The following is a 13944-nucleotide window of genomic DNA, read 5'->3' on the forward strand; positions in this document are numbered from 1 at the left end:
GTGCCCGTATAAACAACTTTAACACTGTTACAAATATGCGCCACACTGTGAACCCACACCAAACAAGAATGACAAACACATTTCGGGAGAACATCCGCACCGTAACACAACATAAACACAACAGAACAAATACCCAGAACCCCTTGCAGCACTAACTTTTCCGGGACGCTACAATATACACCCCCCGCTGTCCCCTACCCCCCCACCACCTCAACCTCCTCATGCTCTCTCAGGGAGAGCATGTCCCAAATTCCAAGCTGCTGTTTTGAGGCATGTTAAAAAAAAATAAAAAAAAAATATGGCAGTGCCATGTTGGCATTTTTTTCCCTAACTTGAGTTGATTTATTTTGGAAAACCTTGTTACATTGTTTAATGCATCCAGCGGGGCATCACAACAAAATTAGGCACAATAATGTGTTAATTCCACGATTGTATATATCGGTATCGGTTGATATCGGAATCGGTAATTAAGAGTTGGACAATATCGGAATATCGGCAAAAAAGCCATTATCGGACATCTCTAGTTATAATTAATTAAAATAATAGAGTATATGTTTACTGCCATCTACTATCTACATTCAAGTGTGTGTGTGGTATAAAACGAGTAAACCATCAATACAGTATTTTAATTTATTTTTTACATTTCTGTTGAATTGATGTGCTTTTTGTGGTTCAGGTTAAAAGGAACACTTTAAACATTGATAACACTTTCATAAATTCCACGTTCTTGTAAACAAAAGCCCTGCAGGGAGTGATTACGTAATGATGTTTCAATGTCAACAACAATGTAACACGCATGAGTTCAACACCAAACCACAAGATTTTTAAAGATTTTAACAGACCTCCAAAAAAGCTGTCGACCCACCCGGGATACTTCAAATGCAGCTACTGCCATCTTGTGGAGTTCGTAAAAAAACAACATCAGGAGTTTGCCTACGGCCACGGCTGCTTATGTTTGGCGACTATATAGAACAGGGGTCACCAACGCGGTGCCCGCGGGCACCAGGTAGCCCGTAAGGACCAGATGAGTAGCCCGCTGGCCTGTTCTAAAAATAGCTCAAATAGCAGCACTTACCAGTGAGCTGCCTCTATTTTTTAAATTGTATTTATTTACTAGCAAGCTGGTCTCGCTTTGCCCGACATTTTTAATTCTAAGAGAGACAAAACTCAAATAGAATTTGAAAATCCAAGAAAATATTTTAAAGACTTGGTCTTCACTTGTTTAAATAAATTCATAGTTTTTTTTACTTTGCTTCTTATAACTTTCAGAAAGACAATTTTAGAGAAAAAATACAACCTTAAAAATGATTTTAGGATTTTTAAACACATATACCTTTTTTACCTTTTAAATTCCTTCCTCTTCTTTCCTGACAATTTAAATCAATGTTCAAGTAAATTTATTTTTTTATTCTAAAGAATAATAAATACATTTTGATTTAATTCTTCATTTTAGCTTCTGTTTTTTCGACGAAGAATATTTGTGAAATATTTCTTCAAACTTATTATGATTAAAATTTAAAAAAAAATATTCTGGCAAATCTAGAAAATCTGTAGAATCAAATTTAAATCTTATTTCAAAGTCTTTTTAATTTCTTTTAAAAATGTTGTTCTGGAAAATCTAGAAGAAATAAGGATTTGTCTTTGTTAGAAATATAGCTTGGTCCAATTTGTTATATATTCTAACAAAGTGCAGATTGGATTTTAACCTATTTAAAACATGTCATCAAAATTCTAAAATTAATCTTAATCAGGAAAAATTACTAATGATGTTCCATAAATTATTTTTTTAAATTTTTCAAAAAGATTCGAATTAGCTAGTTTTTCTCTTCTTTTTTTCGGTTGAATCTTGAATTTTAAAGAGTCGAAATTGAAGATAAACTATGTTTCAAAATTTAATTGTCATTTTTTTTAGTGTTTTCTCCTCTTTTAAACCGTTCAATTAAGTGTAAATATCATTAATTATAAATAATAACAGAGTTAAAGGTAAATTGAGCAAATTGGCTATTTCTGGCAATTTATTTAAGTGTGTATCAAACTGGTAGCCCTTCGCATTAATCATTACCCAAGAAGTAGCTCTTGCTTTCAAAAAGGTTGGTGACCCCTGGTATAGAAGAACGTGTACAGTTTGTTCTTCATTTCCCCGCTGGTTTAACATAGAAATACATTTATTTTGCGCGGACTTGTGTTTTTGCAGTGTACATGGTGCGTTTTATCCTCTTTCTGACATTTTTATCCCCCCCCCAAAAAAAGGTTACAATGGAAAGCACCAGTTGTCGTGCTTTCTGCGGTCAATGTGTCGTTACGGACTTTGGCTTGGATGCATGGCTTCGCAGTATTTATGACCTTATCTGCCGGCTATTTTACTACTCTCACTCTCGTGCCACGCCACTCTTTTTACATTACGAACGCTCTTTTTTATATTTATATAATATATATCGTTTGTGCCACCTATCCAAAGATGCCACGCACGGGTTTGGTTGCTGTTTTTTGGCACGCTGGGTGTGCCGGAAACCTTCACAGGGCATGTCGGAGAAGACCTTATTTCACCACCGTGAGGATACTCGATACTTTTTGTGGATGTTGTGTCGCTTTAATTAGATCAGTAGCAGGACAATACTTCCTCTTGTTCCCCGTCCTAACTGGATCCCTGCTGGGAGCTGCCGGTTTGCTCCACGAGTTGGACTTGAACAGCTATTTTTTCTTTGCCTTTTCCCTCTTTTTAACCCTTTCATTAATACCTTGAGAGTCAATATGACGCAGGTACAAAACCCAAAACCAGTGAAGTTGGCACGTAATAGGTAAATAAAAACAGAATACAATGATTTGCAAATCCTTTTCAACTTATATTCAATTGAATAGACTGCAAAGACAAGATATTTAACCTCTTAAGGCCCAAGCTGTTTGTTTACATGCTTTTTTTATTTATCTTTGCTATTTGGGCTTATTGGACCCTAATTAGAATAAAAACTAAGAATCATCTTTTGATATGATGTACTTAGTCCATAAGTACACAAACGTGTACTTCATGTTTAGTGACATGCTAATTGTTATTTTTACACTTTTCTTTTTTCAAATTCCATTGTATGTTATACTCTTCTGACACCACCAGATGGCAGTATAAGTGTCCACATAAGTGGCCATAAGACCCCAATTCAGTAATGTACACAATTTTGGAAATAAGAGCTAAAAGGTGCTGTTCACGCATGTGGCCACTAAGGCCTTTTAATGTTCGAACTGAGAAACAAACATTTTTTTTTGCAAATAATCATTAACTTAGAATTTAATGGCAGCAACACAGGGGAATTTTTACCACTGTGTTACATGGCCTTTCCTTTTAACAACACTCAGTAAACGTTTGGGAACTGGTGAATGAAAAGATGAATGACGGGTGGTGGTCGGAGGGGCCGTAGGCGCAAACTGGCAGCCACGCTTCCATTAGTCTACCCCAGGGCAGCTGTGGCTGCAAATGTAGCTTACCACCACCAGGTGTGAATGAATGATGGGTTCTCGCTTCTCTGCAAAGCGCTTTGAGTGTCTAGAAAAGCGCTATATAAATGTAATCCATTATTATTAACTTAGGAGACAAATTTTTAAAGCTTTTCAGGTGGAATTCTTTCCCATTTCTTGCTTTCTGGGTGTTGTTGATAAATGGCTTTGGCTTTGCATAGTAGAGTTTTAACTTGCACTTACAGATGTAGTGACGAACTGTAGTTACTGACAGTGGTTTTCTGAAGTGTTCCTGAGCCCAAGTGGTGATATCCTTTGCACACTGTGTCAGGTCCAAACACTGATGACATCTATTAAACAGACAAAGAAGCAAGGAATTAAACAGAGACAGAATTAAATTTGGCTCAATTGAGGAGAAACGTCTGGGCTGTACTCTTTTACAGTGTCCCACCACGCTCTGACGAAAGATTGTACGCCTCCTCTTTTATTTGGACTTTCCCTGATTACATGGCAACGGCTGTTTCTAAGGGAGGGGGGTCGTAAACAGCCATCGCCTTTGGTTACAAAACAGTTCAAAGAAAAGGTGCCTGGAGGGGAGTCAGGTCCTGCTTCCTCTCCGCTTTGTAGATCTCGGGTTAAGACAAAATCTTCCCGTGGATTACAATACATCAAAGAAACCCACACCTTCATGTCGCTTCCCATCCTACACAGTGGAGTTTTACAAGCCTTTTGCTTGGTAGGATCAAAGACAGCTTTTGTCCTCTTGGCAACACAAAGTTTTGTGATAACTTAGATACAATTATTCTGACACACTGATGTCGCTTTTTGATGCAGTACCGCCTGAGGAATCGAATATCATCGCTTACGTGCAGTGATTTCTCCAGATTCTCTGAACCTTTTGGTGATATTACAGACCGTAGATTGGGAAATCCCTAAATTCCTTGCAATAGCTTGTTGAGAAATGTTGTTCTTAAATTGTTTCTAAACTGTTGGACGATTTGCTCAGGCATTTGTTGACAAAGTGGTGACCCTTCGCCCCCATCCTTGTTTGTGAATGACTGAGCATTTCATGGAAGCTGCTTTTACACCCAATCATGGCACCCACCTGTTCCCAAATAGCCTGTTTCAACTGTGGGATGTTCCAAATAAGTGTTTGATGAGAATTCCTCAACTTTCTCAGTCTTTTTTGCCACTCGTGCCAGCTTTTTTGAAACATGTTGCAGGCATCAAATTCCAAATGAGCTAATATTTGCAAAAAATAACAAAGTTTTCCAGTTCGAACGTTAAGTATCTTGTCTTTGCAGTCTATTCAATTGAATATAGGTTGAAAATTATTTGCAAATCGTTGCATTTTGTTTTTATTTACCATTTACACAACGTGCCAACTTCACTAGTTTTGGGGTTTTGTACAATCAACAAAGTTCCGAGCCTGTTTTGTACTTCAGCCTGTGTACTATAAGAAGACACATGTGCACAATTTGAAAAGATGTAAACAAACGGTAATGTGAGATTAATAATGTTACCCACATGTGTTAAACATACTTAGCCAATAAATCTGATTCTGGTTTGAATATCAGTGGCGCCCCCTATGGGGAGGGGTCAAAAGTTGTACAATCTATGAAGCAAGGGGTGCCCACACTTTTTCTGCAGGCGAGCTACTTTTCAATTGACCAAGTGGAGGGGATCTACCTCATTCATATATATCATTTATATTTATTTATTTATGAAAGAGACATTTTAGTTAACAAGTTAAAGGTGTTTAATGATTTAAAAAAAGCATGTTTAACACATATAGATTCCTTTCTGTCATGAAGACAAGAATATAAGTTGGTGTATTACCTGATTCTGATGACTTGCATTGATTGGAATCAGACAGCAGTGATGATAACTGTCAGGTGATGACATCTATTAAACAAGACAAGAAGCAAGGAATCAAACAGAGACAGAATTCAATTTGGCTCAGTGAGGAGAAACGTGTACATCTGTACCCTTGCACAGTGTCACTACGCTCCGCCGAAAGATTGTGCGCCTCCTCTTTTATTTGGACTCTCCCGGATTACATGGCAACAGCTGTTTCTAAAGGGACGGGGGTCGTAAACAGCCATCGCCTTTGATTACAAAAACAGTTCAAAAGAAAAGGTCGGTTCAAAGAAAAGGTGGTAAAAGAGTTCAAAGAAGAGGTGCCTGGAACTTGGGCAGATCCTGCTTTCTCTCCGCTTTGTAGTTCTCGGGTCAAAACAAAATATTTCTGTCACATCAAAGAAACAGAACACCTTCGTGTTGCTTCCCATCCTACACAGTGGAGTTTTACAAGCCTTTTCTTGGTCGGATCAAAGACAGCTTTTGTCTTCTTGCCGGGAACTCATGGCAACACAAAGTTTTGGGATAACTTAGATACAATAATTGTGACAATAACGTCCACTTTTTCAAAATGGAGGAGAAAAAAAAAGTCCTCCCTTCTGTCCTATGCCACATGAAAGTGGTTGCTTTTTGCCATCTTATTTGTCCAGCTTCCATACTCCTTTTTATACACTTTACAAGAGATACATCGGCGGCAAACTCCGTAGCTTGCCAGCTCGTGCACGCCAGCTTTCCGAGACTTTTATTTTGTTAGCGCAGGCAGGATGAAGCGGGGCTTTTATTGTGAAGACAGGAACTGTGCAGTCGGTAGGGATGATGTTCGAAACCGGTTCTCCCGGTTGTTGGATAAGAAAAGAACCGTTCGATAAGAAAAGAACCGATTCCACAGACTCGAATCCATTTTTGAGAACCGGTTCCCGTTATCGAAGCCACTATAGTAAAGGAAAAGAGTTGGTTCTTTATTGGAATCCCTGGGAACGAATCCCGTCCCACAAGAAATGCCCTGTGGGACATCACAGGAAATGACGTAGCTCAGCTACGTCATTTCCTGTGATGTCACACAAGCAGAAAAAATAAGGGACAAAAAAAAACGCCTCAAGGAATGGCTATTCACCTATAGCAGGGGTCGGCAACCCGAAATGTTGAAAGAGCCATTTTGGACCAAAAATACAAAAACAAAAAAGTTAAAAGCCATATTACATACAGACAGTGTGTCATGAGATATAAATTGAATTAAGATAACTTAAAGGAAACTAAATGACCTCAAATATACGCACAAATGAGGCATAATGTAGCAATATGTACATATAGATAGCCTAAATAGCATGTTAGCATCGATTAGCTTGCAGTCATGCAGTGACCAAATATGTCTGATTAGCACTCCACACAAGTCAATAACATCAACAAAACTCACCTTTGTGCATTCATGCACAACGTTAAAAGTTTGGTGGACAAAATGAGACAAGAAAAAAAAGTGGCATAAAACACGTCCTAGAAAGTGGGAGAAAGTTCTACATGTAAACAAACTACGGTGAGTTCAAGGACCGCCAAAATTAGTAGGACAAAACGTCGCTCGCCAAATACTCGAATCAGTGAAGCATGTTTAATATAAACAGTGTGCTTTGTAACAATTAGGGAGGTTTGTGTCATGTTTGTCCTCCTACAGAAACCATATTAAAACAAAAAAAAAATTTTTTTCCCCTCATCTTTTTCAATTTTTCATACATTTATGAAAAAGCCCCAGAGAGCCACTAGGGCGGCGCTAAAGAGCCGCGAGTTGCCGACCCCTGACCTATAGTGATCACAGAGACAGGTTGTTTTTGTGTTACTGTATATATTAGTTTTTCTGAAAAATCCCACTTAATATACATTGGGTAACAACAGTCAATATTTATTTTATTTTTTTAGGGTTGGTAACAGTCAATATTTATTTATTTTGTATTTTTATTGTTTTTCTTATAAAATAAAAGTGAGCTTTTGTTATACCAAATATTGTGTTTTTTTTTTCCATATACAACAACTTATCTGGATTCGATAAGAGAATCGATAAGGAATCGGTTCGATAAGAGGATTCGATAATAGGCTCGAACTCGATCATTTCTTATCAAACATCATCCCTAGCAGTCGGTCTTTAGAGTTTTGACAACAGGTACGGCGCGAGAGTCCGTTGAAATAAAAAGTGTTTCTCGCCTTCCTGTCGGTCGTTTTTTCTTAATAATGAGCTCACAGGACCCTCGGGTGCCGTGAATGTCAATCAAGTGACGTCTTGGTGAAGATTGATGATCGCAAATTTCGGTGCGGCGTCTTCAGTAATGTGGACGCCGTATGGATCCGTTGTGGTGAAGAAGGAGCTGAGCCGGAAGGCAAAGCTCTCAATTTACCGGTCGATCTACGTTCCCATCCTCACCTATGGTCATGAGCTTTGGGTTATGACCGAAAGGACAAGATCACGGGTACAAGCGGCCGAAATGAGTTTCCTCCGCCGGGTGGCGGGTCTCTCCCTTAGAGATAGGGTGAGGGACTCTGCCATCCGGGGGGAGCTCCACATGGAGAGGAGCCAGATGAGGTGGTTCTGGCATCTGGTCAGGATGCCACCCGAACTGTTTAGGGCACGTCCGACCGGTAGGAGGCCACGGGGAAGACCCAGGACACGTTGGGAGGACTATGTCTCCCGGCTGGATCTGGGAACGCCTCGGGATCCCCCGGGAGGAGCTGGACCAAGTGGCTGGGGAGAGGGAAGTTTGGGCTTCCGCTTATCCGACCCGACCTCAGATAAGCGGAAGAAGTCTATTTTTTTAATGGCTGGCTGGCGATGGACTGGCACACCCTCCGGTAGCTGGTGATGCACTTAAGGGGCATCCCTGATTTAGACGAATGCTTGAACATTTTCAATTGTGTTCAGATTTTACACACTCGTCAGTCCCCGGAAGGTGCGTGCCATGTATCTTGTTGGTTTGGCTGAACACCTGTGGGTGTTTATTCGTCTGGCGCAATTGAGCTGTGTGAGAAATTTCAAGTCAATTTCCCTTATAATAACGGCACCGCCATGTGTGCGTTTGTCCGAAAAAAATACGAGCAGAGGCAACACTGTAAAGTTAAAGTACCAATGATTGTCGAACACACACTAGGTGTGGCGAAATGATCCTCTGCATTTGACCCATCACCCTTGATCACCCCCTGGGAGGTGAGGGGAGCAGTGAGCAGCAGCGGTGGCCACGCCCGGGAATCATTTTTGCTGATTCAACCCCCAATTCCAACCCTTGATGCTGAGTGCCAAGCAGGGAGGTAATGGGTCCCATTTTTATAGTCTTTGGTATGACTCGGTCGGGGTTTGAACTCACGACCTACCCATCTCAGGGCGGACACTCTAACCACATTGAGTCGACTAATATTAATATAATAATAATTTTTTGTTAAGTACATAACTCCACATGTGTTCATTCCTGGTTTTGATGCCTTCAGTGACAATCTACAATGTAAATAGTCATGAAAATAAATTGAATGAGGTGTGTCCAAACTTCTCATTCAATTTATTTTCATGACTATTTACATTGTAGATTGTCACTGAAGGCATCACAACTATGAATGAACACATGTGGAGTTATGTACTTAACCAAAAAAGGTGAAATAACTGAAAACATGTTTTATATTCTAGTTTCTTCAAAATAGCCACCCTTAGCTCTGATTACTTTTTTGCACACTCTTGGCATTCTCTCCATGAGCTTCAAGAGGTGGTCACCTGAAATGGTTTCCACTTCACAGGTGTCATAGTTGTGATGCCTTCAGTGACAATCTGCAATGTAAATAGTCATGAAAATAAAGAAAAGGCATTGAAATGAGTCAAAACTTTTGGCCTGTACTGTACATATTAGTCGACTCAGTGGCCTAGTGGTTAGAGTGTCCGCCCTGAGATCGGTAGGTCGTGAGTTCAAACCCCGGCCGAGTCATACCAAGGACTGTAAAAATGGGAGCCGTTACCTCCCTGCTTGGCACTCAGCTTCCGGGGTTGGAATTGGGGGTTAAATCACCAAAAATTATTCCCGGGCACGGCCACTGCTGCTGCTCACTGCTCCCCTCACCTCCTAGGGGGTGATCAAGGGTGATGGGTCAAATGCAGAGGACTTGTTTTATCAAATAAAGTGTATGAAACAGGGAAGCATGATAACTTTCATAGTCCAAACTACAAAAGTTAACACTTGTACATGGATAAATGTGACACATGAGCAGAATAAACAAGCTCGCCTTGGCAAGCTAACATGCTACGCTAACTAGCCTTTTTTTTTTTTTTTTATGAATAATATTATCACAATCCTCTTTGTGTTCCATGACCACAACACTGTTTACATTTTATTTGCATCGCTTTTTTTTTTGGTATTTAAGTGCCTTAATCCCCGCTTTAGCTGTTAGCGTCATCGTAGGCTTAGCGGTTAGCATTACTCACACCCTCACCCGGAAACACACCTCAGTAGAAATCCTAACCTGGCACACATAATGTATGCAAACACTCCTATATACTCAACATATACACTTTGTCATGGACGTCCATTGTGGGACTATTGTATTGTTTGATGTTGTTGATGACACTTTCATGGGTTTCAAGCTGGCTGAAGAACCTTTTATTTGTGCTTTCAAGCTGGGACGCAGGTGTGTACAGGTACGTCTGTCTGGTGGACGATACAAAAAAGTACTCCTTATTAAGTTAACCGCCAGTGACAATCCGACTTAAAAAGGCATATATTAGAAGTCCAAAATGTGAAATTACAGAGCACAAGTGGGCTGAGTGGCATTTATCAAACGCACCGACCTGAGTGCTCTGGTATTGTTTTTTTGTTTTTTTGACTCTTCACAGTGTTCATTGTTTACATTTGTTTTACAACACTGTCCAGTCTAATGTTTATTCTGAAAATAAACCATTGGAATCAGATGAAAAAAAGGCTGTAAAAGCTTGCAAATGTGCTTTTTGTTTTTTGTTTTTTTGACATACAATGACTTTATTCAAGCATTAGAATCTACAATTTTAATAAATGAACATATAAATTAACATCTTCCAGAAATGTACTTGTAAATTAAATTGTAGCGTTCTTTTATGTACAGTAATGCACTATTAAAACAGTGGAAACTCAGACGCCAGAATTTTACCGTAAAAATAAAAGTCGTACCGTTTTTTAATTTACAGTAATGCACTGTAAAAACTCGATTTTACGGTAAAACAAAAATGGCAGCTCAGTCGCCATAATTTTACAGTAAAAACAATGGCAAAGTCAGTCGCCGGAATTTTACTGTAAAAATTAAACTTGTACGGTTTTTCAATTTTACAGTAAACTGGCATTTCAATTGCCCAAATTTTACAGTAAAAATAAGTGGTACCGTTTTTTAATTTACAGTAATGTACTATTAAAACAATGGAAACTCAGTCGCCGGAATTTTACGGTAAAAATAAAAGTTGTACCGTTTTTCAATTTACAGTAATGCACTGTAAAAACTCGATTTTACGGTAAAACAAAAATGGCAGGTCGGTCGCCATAATTTTACTATGTTTTACAGTAAAAACAATGGCAAACTCAGTCGCCGGAATTTTACTGTAAAAATAAAACTTGTACCGTTTTTCAATTTACAGTAGTGCACTGTAAAAACATGCATATATTTTACAGTAAACTGGCATTTCAATTGCCCAAATTTTACAGTAAAAATAAGTGGTACCGTTTTTTAATTTACAGTAATGTACTATTAAAACAATGGAAACTCAGTCGCCGGAATTTTACCGTAAAAATAAAAGTTGTACCGTTTTTCAATTTACAGTAATGCACTGTAAAAACTCGATTTTACGGTAAAACAAAAATGGCAGGTCGGTCGCCATAATTTTACTATATTTTACAGTAAAAACAATGGCAAACTCAGTCGCCGGAATTTTACTGTAAAAATAAAACTTGTACCGTTTTTCAATTTACAGTAGTGCACTGTAAAAACATGCATATAATTTACAGTAAACTGGCATTTCAATTGCCCAAATTTTACAGTAAAAATAAGTGGTACCGTTTTTTAATTTACAGTAATGGACTATTAAAACAATGGAAACTCAGTCGCCGGAATTTTACTGTAAAAATAAAAGTTGTACCTTTTTTCAATTTACAGTAATGCACTGTAAAAACTAGATTTTACAGTAAAACAAAAATGGCAGCTCAGTTGCCATAATTTTACTATATTTTACAGTAAAAACAATGGAAACTCAGTCGCCGGAATTTTACTGTAAAAATAAAAGTTGTACAATTTTTCAATTTACAGTAGTGCACTGTATAAACATGTGTATATTTTACAGTAAACTGGCATTTCAATTGCCCAAATTTTACAGTAAAAATAAGTGGTACCGTTTTTTAATTTACAGTAATGCACTATTAAAACAATGGAAACTCAGTCGCTGGAATTTTACTGTAAAAATAAAAGTTGTACCGTTTTTCAATTTACAGTTACGCACTGTAAAAACTAGATTTTACGGTAAAACGAAAATAGCAGCTCAGTCGCCATAATTTTACTGTAAAAATAAAAGTGGTACCGTTTTTACATTTACAGTAATACACTGTAAAAACAAGCACATTTTACAGTTGACTGGTATCTCAGTTGCTAAAATTTTACTGTAAAAATAAAAGCGGTGCCGTTTTTCAATTTACAGTAATACACTGTAAAACAACTGTACATTTTACAGTTAAAAACAATGTCAGTTCAGTCGCCAATTTTAGTGTACAAAAACAGTGGTGCCTTTTTTTTCTTTTAGTAATGCACTGTAAAATCAATGTCCATAGATTTTACAGTATAAAAAAAAAAAGCCAACTCAGTCGCCAAAATTTTACTGTAAAAAAATAACATTAGTATCATTTTTCCATGTACTGTAACAACAACTGTAGATTTTAGGGTAAAAAAATTAACTAGAAACTCAGTCGCCAGAATTTTTCTGTTAAAATAGCAAAGGCACTATTTTTCCATTTACAGTAATTTACAGTAAAACAATTGTAGATTTTTATTTTAAAAAACACTGGCCACTGACTCCCCAAAATGTACTGTAAAAAATAATAGTAGTACCGTTTTTTTCTGTGTACAGTTATGTACTGTAAAAACAACTGTAGATTTTAGGGGGGAAAAAAAAACCTACAAACTCAGTCGCCAGAATTTTACTGTAAAAATAGCAATGGCACTATTTTTTCCATTTACAGTAATGCACTGTGAAATAATTTTTTGTAAAAAAAAAAAAAAAGGCCATTCATTCGCCAGAATTTTACTTTAGAAAGTACAGTTTTTCAGTTTACAGTACTGCACTGTAAAAACTAGATTTTACGGTAATACAAAAATGGCAGCTCAGTCGCCATAATTTTACTGTAAAAATAAAAGTGGTACCGTTTTTCCATTTACAGTAATGCACTGTAAAATCAATGACCCTAGATTTTACGGTTAAAAAAAAAGGGCAACTCAGTCGCCAAAATTTACTGTAAAAAATAACAGTAGTACCATTTTTCCATGTACAGTTATGTACTGTAAAAACAGCTGTAGATTTTAGGGTAAAAAAATAAACTACAAACTCAGTCGCCAGAATTTTACTAAATAGTAGTGGCACTAGTTTTCCATTTACAGTAATGCACTGTAAAACTATTTTTTGTAAAAAAAACAAAAAACTGGCCACTCACTCGCCAGAATTTTACTGTAAAAATACCATCTACAGTAATGCCCTGAAAAAAAAAGCATATATTTTACAGAAACTGGCATCTCAATTGCTGAAAAATTTCTGTAAAAATACAATTGGTACCGTTTTTCTATTTACAGTAATGCACTGTAAAAACAAGCACATTTGACAGTTAACTGGCATCTGTTGCTAAAATCTTACTGTAAAAATAAAAGCTGTGCCGTTTTTCCATTTACAGTAATGCACTGTAAAACTATTTTTTGTAAAAAAAAAAAAACTGGCCACTCTCTCGCCAGAATTTTACTGTAAAAATCCCAGTTTTACCGTGTTTCCATTTACAGTAATGCACTGTAAAACAATTTTTTGTAAAAAAAAAAAAACTGGCCACTCACTCGCCAGACTTTTACTGTAAAAATAACAGTTGTACCGTGTTCCCATTTACAGTAATGCACTGAAAAAACAAGCATATATTTTTACAGTAAACTGGCATCTCAATTGCTGAAAATTCTCTGTAAAAATACAATTGGTACCGTTTTTCAATTTACAGTAATGCACTGTTAAAACAACTGTAGATTTTACGCTAAAAAAAATAAAAAAAAATAAAAAAAAAGGCAGTTCAGTCGCCAGAAATTTACTGTAAAAATACAGAAACAGTTGTACTGTTTCACAATTTACAGTAATGCACTGTAAAAAATTTAAAAAATTTAAAAAAATCTGCAAAATTCTAGCGACTGAGTTGCAAGGTTTTTTTTACCGTAAAATGTACAGATTTCTTTTGACAGTGTATATAATTGTTTTTTTACGTATTGAAATTGTGAATCTGTAGTGGCGTTGTGGACGGCAGACTTTGGACATTTCTGGGTTAGAGAGAGAGAGAGAGAAAGTCTTATTGAGTTACTGTCATTAAGTCATTGCAGCTGACATCTGAAGAACATCTTCCACTAGCAGGAAAACATCTTTCACTTCCA

General features: G+C 37.3%; 1 long non-coding RNA gene across 1 annotated transcript in view; it reads right to left on the reverse strand.

The window, feature by feature from the left end:
- Positions 1 to 3632: 3632 nt before the first annotated feature.
- LOC133639028 (uncharacterized) overlaps positions 3633 to 13944 on the reverse strand; it is a 30356-nt gene continuing 20044 nt past the window's right edge. Inside the window, exons 3-4 of the long non-coding RNA XR_009823719.1 lie at positions 5287 to 5352; positions 3633 to 3797 (exon numbers count right to left, since the gene is read on the reverse strand). This is a non-coding gene — a long non-coding RNA (uncharacterized LOC133639028). The remainder of the gene's footprint in view (positions 3798 to 5286; positions 5353 to 13944) is intronic.

Source organism: Entelurus aequoreus, linkage group LG21, assembly GCF_033978785.1.
Source record: "Entelurus aequoreus isolate RoL-2023_Sb linkage group LG21, RoL_Eaeq_v1.1, whole genome shotgun sequence".
Classification (NCBI taxonomy): domain Eukaryota; kingdom Metazoa; phylum Chordata; class Actinopteri; order Syngnathiformes; family Syngnathidae; genus Entelurus; species Entelurus aequoreus.